At 38.7% G+C, this 12119-nt stretch overlaps 1 long non-coding RNA gene across 1 annotated transcript; it reads left to right on the top strand.

Moving 5' to 3' along the window:
* The first annotated feature begins 1189 nt into the window (after positions 1 to 1189).
* LOC311105272 lies at positions 1190 to 7648 on the top strand. Its single transcript, XR_014610230.1, has 4 exons — positions 1190 to 1660; positions 3166 to 3303; positions 3707 to 3877; positions 5764 to 7648. It is a non-coding gene; the product is annotated as an uncharacterized lncRNA (long non-coding RNA).
* The last annotated feature ends 4471 nt before the right edge of the window (positions 7649 to 12119 follow it).

Raw genomic sequence — 12119 nt, 5'->3', positions numbered from 1 at the left:
TTCTAGAAATAGTGTTTTGCTTCTTTTTGACCATTTTAATGGAAAACTATGACACTTCTGCATTTACTTAATTGTTACCAAGAAAGTATTTGAAAAGCTATTGAAATAAAAACAGCTGCATTGGGCCTAGAATAGAATTTAACTTAAGAATTATTAGTTATTAGTTATTGGCAATAAGGTAATAGATAATTGAAAACGCATGATAGATAAACATTTGTTTTCTTTATTAGTAGCATTGGTATTGGTACAGGGCTGTCATTCAGTCCATGTTAAATACCATTATCTCAGCACAGAAACGTCATCCTTTATAACTAATCACACAAGCCTTTGCTTTGGCTCTTCCTTCTGTCCAGCTCAGGTGTTCAATGTTGCCGGCCTTCTAGCTGCTGCCAAACCTGCTGCTGGCAAACGCCCTTCACTCATCAACCCCGGACTTGTCTTGTCATCATTACACACACCTGGTTCCAATCCCCACTCTATCACTGTAAATATACTCCCTTTGTCATTTGTCTTTGTTGGTCATTGTATATGTTGCTTTTTTTCCTGAATCTCCTACTATTTCCTGAGTACTTTATATTTTGCACTGTGGGTTTCCTCCTGCTTAAAGCTATGGTGCTTTAATAAATTCAGTAGTTCTAAACCTGCAACTGCCTCCTGCCTACTCCTCTCTACACTTGTGACAATAACATTGGAGTATTAATAGTTAGCATAAAATATATTAATGCAGAATGTTCTCTCACAATGATAGTTCCTGTACATAATAATACTGATTCCAAACACACACAAAAATAAAACATTTAAAAAATAATAACTTGTTAAAATAATGGCAAGTAATGTTGTCATGACAGCAAGAATGTATTGACAGTGTGCCATCTTTTCTTCAGTGCATACTGTAGCAGAACAGAATAGAGAAAATGAAACAATGGAATTGCCTTGTTGCCGTGGATAAGGTAACTAGGCTGATAGTAAGGGAAGAACAGACCAGTGTAAAAGACAGGTTGGGACTACATGACTTCTGTTTGGTAGTTACCCAACACATAATGTCAGAATACCTGGCTGGGGAAATCCCCTTCTCTACTGAGCAATGTCCTACAGGACTGGGACAAGGAAATCAACTGTTATTGGATTATCACTGACCAATTAAAACGCCTCTTCTTGAGAAAGAGAGATAGAAGAGAGCGAGAAATTCAGAAGAGATTAAAAACACAAGGGTTCGTCAATTCCTGTCCTGGAGGGCCGAAACACCTGTTTTTCATCCTCTCCTTCTAATCAGGGGCTAATTCAGACCTTGGACATTACATTTACATTTCAGTCATTTAGCAGACGCTCTTATCCAGAGCGATTTACAGGAGCAATTAGGGTTAAGTGCCTTGCTCAAGGGCAAGGCACTTTTCGACAGATTTTTCACCTAGTCGGCTTGGGGATTAGAACCAGCGACCTTTCGGATACTGGCACAACGCTCTTAACCACTAAGCTACCTGCCGCCCCTGGACACCAGCTGAGTGCAATTAACTACCAGGTAGAAATAAAAAACAGAAGTGTTTCGGCCATCCAGGACCGGAATTGAAGAACCCTGTTATAGACTGACAGTGAACCTCAAACCGAAAGACACAAACATGGACGAGATTGCAAGTGAAAGTTTCGTGATGCCTCGCTTTCCGTAAGTATATACATTTATCTTTCCTTTGATTCCTTTTTACAGAAAACCCCAGAGAAAATGACCATATTGGTCGAGACATCTTATCCGGGGGTTTAAAAAAAATGACAAATGGTTTTGTGTCATAACCGGATTATAGCTCCCGTACAAACGTTGTAATTAATATATTTTCATGTCATAGTCACCAGTCAACTCCATGACACTCAAAAGTTACTTCAACTTCAACCAGTGAATGCTAGCAATGGCTAGTTATGCTAGATATGCTACCAGTCTGTCTTAATGAGTGTTAGCATGCTAATAGCATACCATGTACACAATGGGTACGCAGTAGGTTGATAACGATGTGCAAAATATGTTGTATGAAACATTTCAAAGAACATTCCCAACTAATGAGAAAACAGTAATGATATTTTGTTTAAGAGAATGAATGTGATTGAACAGGTCAAACTTGGGCAGATTTTTACTTCTGCGCTACAGTGACCATAGAAGGAACCCTCATGCTGGATGTCCTACAGCATCTGATATCATAAATATTGTGATTATGACCAATCCTAAAATGACAAAGATAGATGTTCTGAATACGTCATGTGTGTTCCTTGTATTTCTGAAAAATGTTTTACTAGATCAAATGTGTGTATGGCGGCACCTGCTGTAGTTTGAGTACTGACTCCACTGGTGTTATCTTGAAAGTGGAAAAGATCTCTGAGTGACGCAGCAGTTTGGGGCACTGCCGCCATCTTAGTGTCACGAGTGTCAGTGTAATGCGGTGGATAGAAGTCAGGCGCAGGACACAGAACTCTAAGAAACGTACTTTACTAAAATAAGTAAAGAACACAACACAGAATACCTCCACACAGGGAGGAACTAACCCGCTCACCAATGACACACGTAACAACAAATAATAACACAAAAAATACCAAATGAGAGACAGGGGTAAATATAGGGAATACAATCAAATATAACGGGGAACAGGTGTAAACAATAAGGCTAAACTAGACAAACACCGAAACATCGATCGGCAGCAGCTAGTACTCCGGGGACGACGAACGCCGAAGCCTGCCCGAGCAAGGAGGAGGAGCAGCCTCGGCTGAATCCGTGACACTTAGTAGCACTTAAATTACAGCACAGCATAAAGTGGTGATAACATGGTAACACATGGTTACTCACCATCAAAATAATGTATTTATTGTAAGTAACAATAAATTGTTAATATACTATTACCATGTTATTACTGTAATGTAAAGTGCTACCAAGATCGCTGTAGAGCCACACATGTAAAGTGCTACAACCATCTTTATAAGACACAGATTATGCATTTTAAACTATTGCCACATAGTTCTTTGTTATGACAGTATAAATTAAGGACTTATTACATATACAACTTTTCTTTATAGAGGAAAAAAACAGAAACCTATTTAGCCAGGAGGGGGGCACTGTGTGTTTGTAAGTGAGTTACATTTGTAATAATGATACATTTGTTTCTATTTCTCCTTCATGCTCCTCTACAGTAAAAAGAGGATCCTGTCTGAAGTGCATGATGTGAACTCTCCCACCACAGACGGTTCTTCTGATAGTTGCCATCCTGAGGAGGACGTGGCTGCTATATCAACCAGATCCCGCAGTGAGGGGAAGGAGATCCACCAACGGTATGCCCAATTTGCGCCCTCCCACATTGGGAACAGACAATAGTGGCAGTCTTGTCAGATTTGAATTCAGTTGATGAATTATCTAAGCAGGAAGTTACCACACTGTGTGTGTTGATGTCATGCTGCTAAATCTACCTGGTTGCAACTCAACTCTAAGTTTACCTTGAGTTCAATTGCAATGAATTTTAAAACCAATGAACACCATAGAGGTGTTTTTTTTAACCTGTTCTTGAGTACAGAAAGTTTTACGAAAATAAACTCTGTTATAAAAACTAAATATTTACAAGTTGTATTTGAACACATCTAAAAGCATTTAAAACTCACAAAAATTGTTTTCAACAACTAATAGTTTGTGACATTGATGGTGAATAACATCATTCTATTTGTCCGTGTTTCTCTACAGTAAGAAGAGGCACCTACCGCTGTCTAATGAGGAAGGGGATCATGGGTACTGTGAGGATGATGTGAACCTTCCCACCGACACAGACAGTTCTTGTAACAGAGGGCCTCCTGAGGAGGACGTGGTTGCTACATCAACCAGATCCCAGAGTGAGGGGAATGAGATCCACCAACGGTATGTCCAACATTTTCACAATATGCTTATGGGCATCAGGAGACAGAAAGCAATATATTTTGAAGTCTTGAATACTGACATGCACAATTTGACACTGTACCAACAGTGGACTAATGTTAAACATGGTAGTCCTACTGTTTTACACTTCATGTGTAAGTCCAGAGTTCATAGTTATTTTCTGAATCTTTGCTAGAAGATGTTACTACAGTGGGGAAAAAAAGTATTTAGTCAGCCACCAATTGTGCATGTTCTCCCACTTAAAAAGATGAGAGAGGCCTGTAATTTTCATCATAGGTACACGTCAACTATGACAGACAAAATGAGAAAAAAAATCCAGAAATCCACATTGTAGGATTTTTAATGAATTTATTTGCAAATTATGGTGGAAAATAAGTATTTGGTCAATAACAAAAGTTTCTCAATACTTTGTTATATACCCTTTGTTGGCAATGACACAGGTCAAACGTTTTCTGTAAGTCTTCACAAGGTTTTCACACACTGTTGCTGGTATTTTGGCCCATTCCTCCATGCAGATCTCCTCTAGAGCAATGATGTTTTGGGGCTGTCGCTGGGCAACACGGACTTTCAACTCCCTCCAAAGATTTTCTATGGGGTTGAGATCTGGAGACTGGCTAGGCCACTCCAGGACCTTGAAATGCTTCTTACGAAGCCACTCCTTCGTTGCCCAGGCGGTGTGTTTGGGATCATTGTCATGCTAAAAGACCCAGCCACGTTTCATCTTCAATGCCCTTGCTGATGGAAGGAAGTTTTCACTCAAAATTTCACGATACATGACCCCATTCCTTCTTTCCTTTACACGGATCAGTCGTCCTGGTCCCTTTGCAGAAAAACAGCCCCAAAGCATGATGTTTCCACCCCAATGCTTCACAGTAGGTATGGTGTTCTTTGGATGCAACTCAGCATTCTTTGTCCTCCAAACACGACGAGTTGAGTTTTTACCAAAAAGTTCTATTTTGGTTTCATCTGACCATATGACATTCTCCCAATCCTCTTCTGGATCATCCAAATGCACTCTAGCAAACTTCAGACGGGCCTGGACATGTACTGGCTTATGCATGGGGACACGTCTGGCACTGCAGGATTTGAGTCCCTGGCGGCGTAGTGTGTTACTGATGGTAGGCTTTGTTACTTTGGTCCCAGCTCTCTGCAGGTCATTCACTAGGTCCCCCCGTGTGGTTCTGGGATTTTTGCTCACCGTTCTTGTGATCATTTTGACCCCACGGGGTGAGATCTTGCGTGGAGCCCCAGATCGAGTGAGATTATCAGTGGTCTTGTATGTCTTCCATTTCCTAATAATTGCTCCCACAGTTGATTTCTTCAAACCAAGCTGCTTACCTATTGCAGATTCAGTCTTCCCAGCCTGGTGCAGGTCTACAATGTTGTTTCTGGTGTCCTTTGACAGCTCTTTGGTCTTGGCCATAGTGGAGTTTGGAGTGTGACTGTTTGAGGTTGTGGACAGGTGTCTTTTATACTGATAACAAGTTCAAACAGTTGCCATTAATACAGGTAACGAGTGGAGGACAGAGGAGCCTCTTAAAGAAGAAGTTACAGTTCTGTGAGAGCCAGAAATCTTGCTTGTTTGTAGGTGACTAAATACTTATTTTCCACCATAATTTGCAAATAAATTCATAAAAAATCCTACAATGTGATTTTCTGGAAAAAAAATTCTAATTTTGTCTGTCATAGTTGACGTGTACCTATGATGACAATTACAGGCCTCTCTCATCTTTTTAAGTGGGAGAACTTGCACAATTGGTGGCTGACTAAATACTTTTTTTCCCCACTGTATCTTTAGCTCTCTTTCACCCCTCACTAACAGGCTACAAATTGCTCATCTAATTTAGCTATTTTGATTCCCCTTACAGAGAGAGCCCCAGTCCTATTATCATCAACGCTCCAGACCAGCCAACGGACCCCCAAAATCAAGTTGATTTTGATTTACGTGAAACATTTTGCATTTTACAAAAAAAAGTTTGCATTCAAAAAATGAATAAGAAATATACATGGCCATTCTTAAATCCAACTGGTGTTCTGTATGTTGCAATTTTGGAACTTGAGAATATAGAAAACAAACCTCTAATAGATATTAGTCATACCAAAGACTTTCTTTTTGAGAAATATAAAGAAATGTTAAAAAAAAAACAAATATCCATCTATTTGCTCAACTCTCCTTCTCAATATACAGGTCATAAAATAAAGTATGCGGTAGAACTAGACACGTATCAAATAACTATCGTTCCAGACTGGCCAATGGAAAACCAAAACATCCCAAGTCCTTTTAAAAACATTAGAGAATGTATTGATACGTTCTACTCATCAGTAAATGCAGATTGCAAGCAAAAGTTTGATACGCAACATGCATGGGCATTTATAGAGTCACCTTGTGGTGGAGAACCTGTATTTGTTGGATTATTTAAATTAGAAGATGGGAGGAAGAAGAATGATAAGGGCACATGTTTTATTATTCATACTGAAGAGTTACTTCTTGATGAAGTCCAAAAAATATTGAAAAACGATGAGAAATTGCGAAATACTAAATTGTTTATCTATACATACAACTCTCCATGTTTGCAAAATAATGGTCATGAGTCATGCATGGATTTACTGTTTAAGGTTTCAGCAGAACTGAACATATCTTATGGTATAGAAACTATTGTTGGATACAGCAAATGGTACGGTTTGACTGGAGATTTGAAAACCTTTAAGAATAAAAATAGTCCCTCATTTAGTCACTTTAATTATATATTCAGTAGTTCTAATTATGCAGACTATTGTGATAAATTAGTCAATTTGAATGAGAATTCTAAAGATGTAGAACTTCCCAAAGAACTTTATGATTTTAGTAAACAATTTATGCCCAATAACATTTCAGAAGTACCTTTCAGATTGCTAAAACATAACGATGTCAATAAAAAAGTGACAAATTTTTTCAAGACAATTAGCAATTATCATAATAAAACAAATGTGAAAACCGATAAGAAAAAAAAAAATAAAAGTCTTGACCTAACTTTTTCCATACCCTATTTTGGAACTCTTAATCAATATCTAAGACTTTCGGAGTGTCTAGCTAAAAAATTTGATTTGGTAAAACACATTGGTAATGATTTAGATCGATCTAAAGTAAAGTTCATAGAATGGTGGACTAAAACAATGGAAGACCAATTGGCTACTTTTCTTAAACGAGCCATTCTTAGAGGTCTTAGTGAATATATTAATAGAATCACAGTCCTCAATCACATCAGGAGGAACCCTGTGAAATATTTACAGTTTTTTCACTTACCACTAAACACTTTCCACAGCCTATTGAATAACTACATGTGAATACATGCTGCGTATTCATTTATTGAGGTTGTGAGCTAAAGATTATTCAAATATACAGTTGAAGTCGGAAGTTTACATACACCTTAGCCAAATACATTTAACTCAGTTTTTCACAATTCCTGACATTTAATCCTAGTAAAAATTCCAGCTCCAAACAGGACTCCTTAATAAATCTCCATATTTACTTCACAAACACTAATTATACTAGTTAACTACACATAGCACAGACACTCACTCCTCAGTGGTTGGGAATGGGAATGGGAGCTGGACACGCAGCGACCCAGACCCTCTGCTGTGGGAGATCACACCTACTGACTCAAGGTGGTGGGAATGTGTATGGGGGCTGGACATGATAATGATGTCTCCACTCCCCCTATGGTGAATTGCTGTACTGTAAACTTATGCTTTAATAAAAAAAGTGAATTCCTCATTTGTACTGTATGTGCATTCTTTTTTTATACTCGTCATTTATATCATTGTATTGATTTATAAATACTATTGGTCCTCTGAAGCGGGGCTGGTGGGGGGAAAAACAATAATTATTATGTAATCACTGCCATTTTTTTCAAGTAGAAAGTAGCAGTCAAGCTTCAGTAAGTTCTAGAAATAGTGTTTTGCTTCTTTTTGACCATTTTAATGGAAAACTATGACACTTCTGCATTTACTTCATTGTTACCAAGAAAGTATTTGAAAAGCTATTGAAATAAAAACAGCTGCATTGGGCCTATAATAGAATTTCACTTAAGAATTATTAGTTATTAGTTATCGGCAATAAGGTAATAGATAATTGAAAATGCATGATAGATAAACATTTGTTTTCTTTATTAGTAGCATTGGTATTGGTACAGGGCTGTCATTCAGTCCATGTTAAATACCATTATCTCAGCACAGAAACGTCATCCTTTATAACTAATCACACAAGCCTTCGCTTTGGCTCTCCCTCCTGCCCAGCTCAGGTGTTCAATGTTGCCGGCCTTCTAGCTGCTGCCAAACCTGCTGCTGGCAAACGCCCTTCACTCGTCAACCCCGGACTTGTCTTGTCATCATTACACACACCTGGTTCCAATCCCCACTCTATCACTGTAAATATACTCCCTTTGTCATTTGTCTTTGTTGGTCATTGTATATGTTGCTTTTTTTCCTGAATCTCCTACTATTTCCTGAGTACTTTATATTTTGCACTGTGGGTTTCCTCCTGCTTAAAGCTATGGTGCTTTAATAAATTCAGTAGTTCTAAACCTGCAACTGCCTCCTGCCTACTCCTCTCTACACTTGTTACAATAACATTGGAGTATTAATAGTTAGCATAAAATATATTAATGCAGAATGTTCTCTCGCAATGATAGTTCCTGTACAAAATAATACTGATTCCAAACACACACAAAAAATAAAACATTTAAAAAATAATAACTTGTTAAAATAATGGCAAGTAGTGTTGTCATGACAGCAAGAATGTATTGACAGTGTGCCATCTTTTCTTCAGTGCATACTGTAGCAGAACAGAATAGAGAAAATGAAACAAGGAATTGCCTTGTTGCCGTGGATAAGGTAACCAGCCTGATAGTAAGGGAAGAACAGACCAGTGTAAAAGACAGGTTGGGACTACATGACTTCTGTTTGGTAGTAACCCAACACATAATGTCAGAATACCTGGCTGAGGAAATCCCCTTCTCTACTGAGCAATGTCCTACAGGACTGGGACAAGGAAATCAACTGTTATTGGATTATCACTGACCAATTAAAATGCCTCTTCTTGAGAAAGAGAGATAGAAGAGAGCGAGAAATTCAGAAGAGATTAAAAACACAAGGGTTCGTCAATTCCTGTCCTGGAGGGCCGAAACACCTGTTTTTCATCCTCTCCTTCTAATCAGGGGCTAATTCAGACCTTGGACATTACATTTACATTTCAGTCATTTAGCAGACGCTCTTATCCAGAGCGATTTACCGGAGCAATTAGGGTTAAGTGCCTTGCTCAAGGGCAAGGCACTTTTCGACAGATTTTTCACCTAGTCGGCTTGGGGATTAGAACCAGCGACCTTTCGGATACTGGCACAACGCTCTTAACCACTAAGCTACCTGCCGCCCCTGGACACCAGCTGAGTGCAATTAACTACCAGGTAGAAATAAAAAACAGAAGTGTTTCGGCCATCCAGGACCGGAATTGAAGAACCCTGTTGTAGACTGACAGTGAACCTCAAACCGAAAGACACAAACATGGACGAGATTGCAAGTGAAAGTTTTGTGATGGCTTGCTTTCCGTAAGTATATACATTTATCTTTCCTTTGATTCCTTTTTACAGAAAACCCCAGAGAAATGACCATATTGGTCGAGACATCTTATCCGGGGGTTTTCAAAAAATGACAAATGGTTTTGTGTCATAACCGGATTATAGCTTCCGTACAAACGTTGTAATGAATATATTTTCATGTCATAGTCACCAGTCAACTCCATGACACTCAAAAGTTACTTCAACTTCAACCAGTGAATGCTAGCAATGGCTAGTTATGCTAGATATGCTACCAGTCTGTCTTAATGAGTGTTAGCATGCTAATAGCATACCATGTACACAATGGGTACGCAGTAGGTTGATAACGATGTGCAAAATATGTTGTATGAAACATTTCAAAGAACATTCCCAACTAATGAGAAAACAGTAATGATATTTTGTTTAAGAGAATGAATGTGATTGAACAGGTCAAACTTGGGCAGATTTTTACTTCTGCGCTACAGTGACCATAGAAGGAACCCTCATGCTGGATGTCCTGCAGCATCTGAAATCATAAAGATTGTGGTTATGACCAATCCTAAAATGACAAAGATAGATGTTCTGAATACGTCATGTGTGTTCCTTGTATTTCTGAAAAATGTTTTACTAGATCAAATGTGTGTATGGCGGCACCTGCTGTAGTTTGAGTACTGACTCCACTGGTGTTATCTTGAAAGTGGAAAAGATCTCTGAGTGACGCAGCAGTTTGGGGCACTGCCGCCATCTTAGTGTCACGAGTGTCAGTGTAATGCGGTGGATAGAAGTCAGGCGCAGGACACAGAACTCTAAAAAACGTACTTTACTAAAATAAGTAAAGAACACAACACAGAATACCTCCACACAGGGAGGAACTAACCCGCTCACCAATGACACACGTAACAACAAACAATAACACACAAAATACCAAATGAGAGACAGGGGTAAATATAGGGAATACAATCAAATATAACGGGGAACAGGTGTAAACAATAAGGCTAAACTAGACAAACACCGAAACATCGATCGGCAGCAGCTAGTACTCCGGGGACGACGAACGCCGAAGCCTGCCCGAGCAAGGAGGAGGAGCAGCCTCGGCTGAATCCGTGACACTTAGTAGCACTTAAATTACAGCACAGCATAAAGTGGTGATAACATGGTAACACATGGTTACTCACCATCAAAATAATGTATTTATTGTAAGTAACAATAAATTGTTACTATACTATTACCATGTTATTACTGTAATGTAAAGTGCTACCAAGATCGCTGTAGAGCCACACATGTAAAGTGCTACAACCATCTTTATAAGACACAGATTATGCATTTTAAACTATTGCCACATAGTTCTTTGTTATGACGGTATTAATTAAGGACTTATTACATATACAACTTTTCTTTATAGAGGAAAAAAACAGAAACCTACTTAGCCAGGAGGGGGGCACTGTGTGTTTGTAAGTGAGTTACATTTGTAATAATGATACATTTGTTTATATTTCTCCTTCATGCTCCTCTACAGTAAAAAGAGGCTCCTGTCTGAAGTGCATGATGTGAACTCTCCCACCACAGACGGTTCTTCTGATAGTTGCCATCCTGAGGAGGACGTGGCTGCTATATCAACCAGATCCCACAGTGAGGGGAAGGAGATCCACCAACGGTATGCCCAATTTGCGCCCTCCCACATTGGGAACAGACAATAGTGGCAGTCTTGTCAGATTTGAATTCAGTTGATGAATTATGTAAGCAGGAAGTCACCACACTGTGTGTGTTGATGTCATGTTGCTAAATCTACCTGGTTGCAACTCAACTCTAAGTTTACCTTGAGTTCAATTGCAATGAATTTTAAAACCAATGAACACCATAGAGGTGTTTTTTTAACCTGTTCTTGAGTACAGAAAGTTTTACGAAAATAAACTCTGTTATAAAAACTAAATATTTACAAGTTGTATTTGAACACATCTAAAAGCATTTAAAACTCACTAAAATTGTTTTCAACAACTAATAGTTTGTTACATTGATGGTGAATAACATCATTCTATTTGTCCGTGTTTCTCTACAGTAAGAAGAGGCACCTATCGCTGTCTGATGAGGAAGGGGATCGTGTGTACTGTGAGGATGATGTGAACCTTCCCACCGACACAGACAGTTCTTGTAACGGAGGGCCTCCTGAGGAGGACGTGGTTGCTACATCAACCAGATCCCAGAGTGAGGGGAATGAGATCCACCAACGGTATGTCCAACATTTTCACAATATACTTATGGACATCAGGAGACAGAAAGCAATATATTTTGAAGTCTTGAATACTGACATGCACAATTTGACACTGTACCAACAGTGGACTAATGTTAAACATGGTAGTCCTACTGTTTTACACTTCATGTGTAAGTCCAGAGTTCATAGTTATTTTCTGAATCTTTGCTAGAAGATGTTACTACAGTGGGGGGAAAAAGTATTTAGTCAGCCACCAATTGTGCAAGTTCTCCCACTTAAAAAGATGAGAGAGGCCTGTAATTTTCATCATAGGTACACGTCAACTATGACAGACAAAATGAGAAAAAAAATCCAGAAATTCACATTGTAGGATTTTTAATGAATTTATTTGCAAATTATGGTGGAAAATAAGTATTTGGTCAATAACAAAAGTTTCTCAATACTT

Source organism: Coregonus lavaretus, assembly GCF_964263955.1.
Source record: "Coregonus lavaretus genome assembly, chromosome: 29".
Lineage (NCBI taxonomy): Eukaryota > Metazoa > Chordata > Actinopteri > Salmoniformes > Salmonidae > Coregonus > Coregonus lavaretus.
This window is presented reverse-complemented; position numbering and strand designations above follow the sequence as displayed.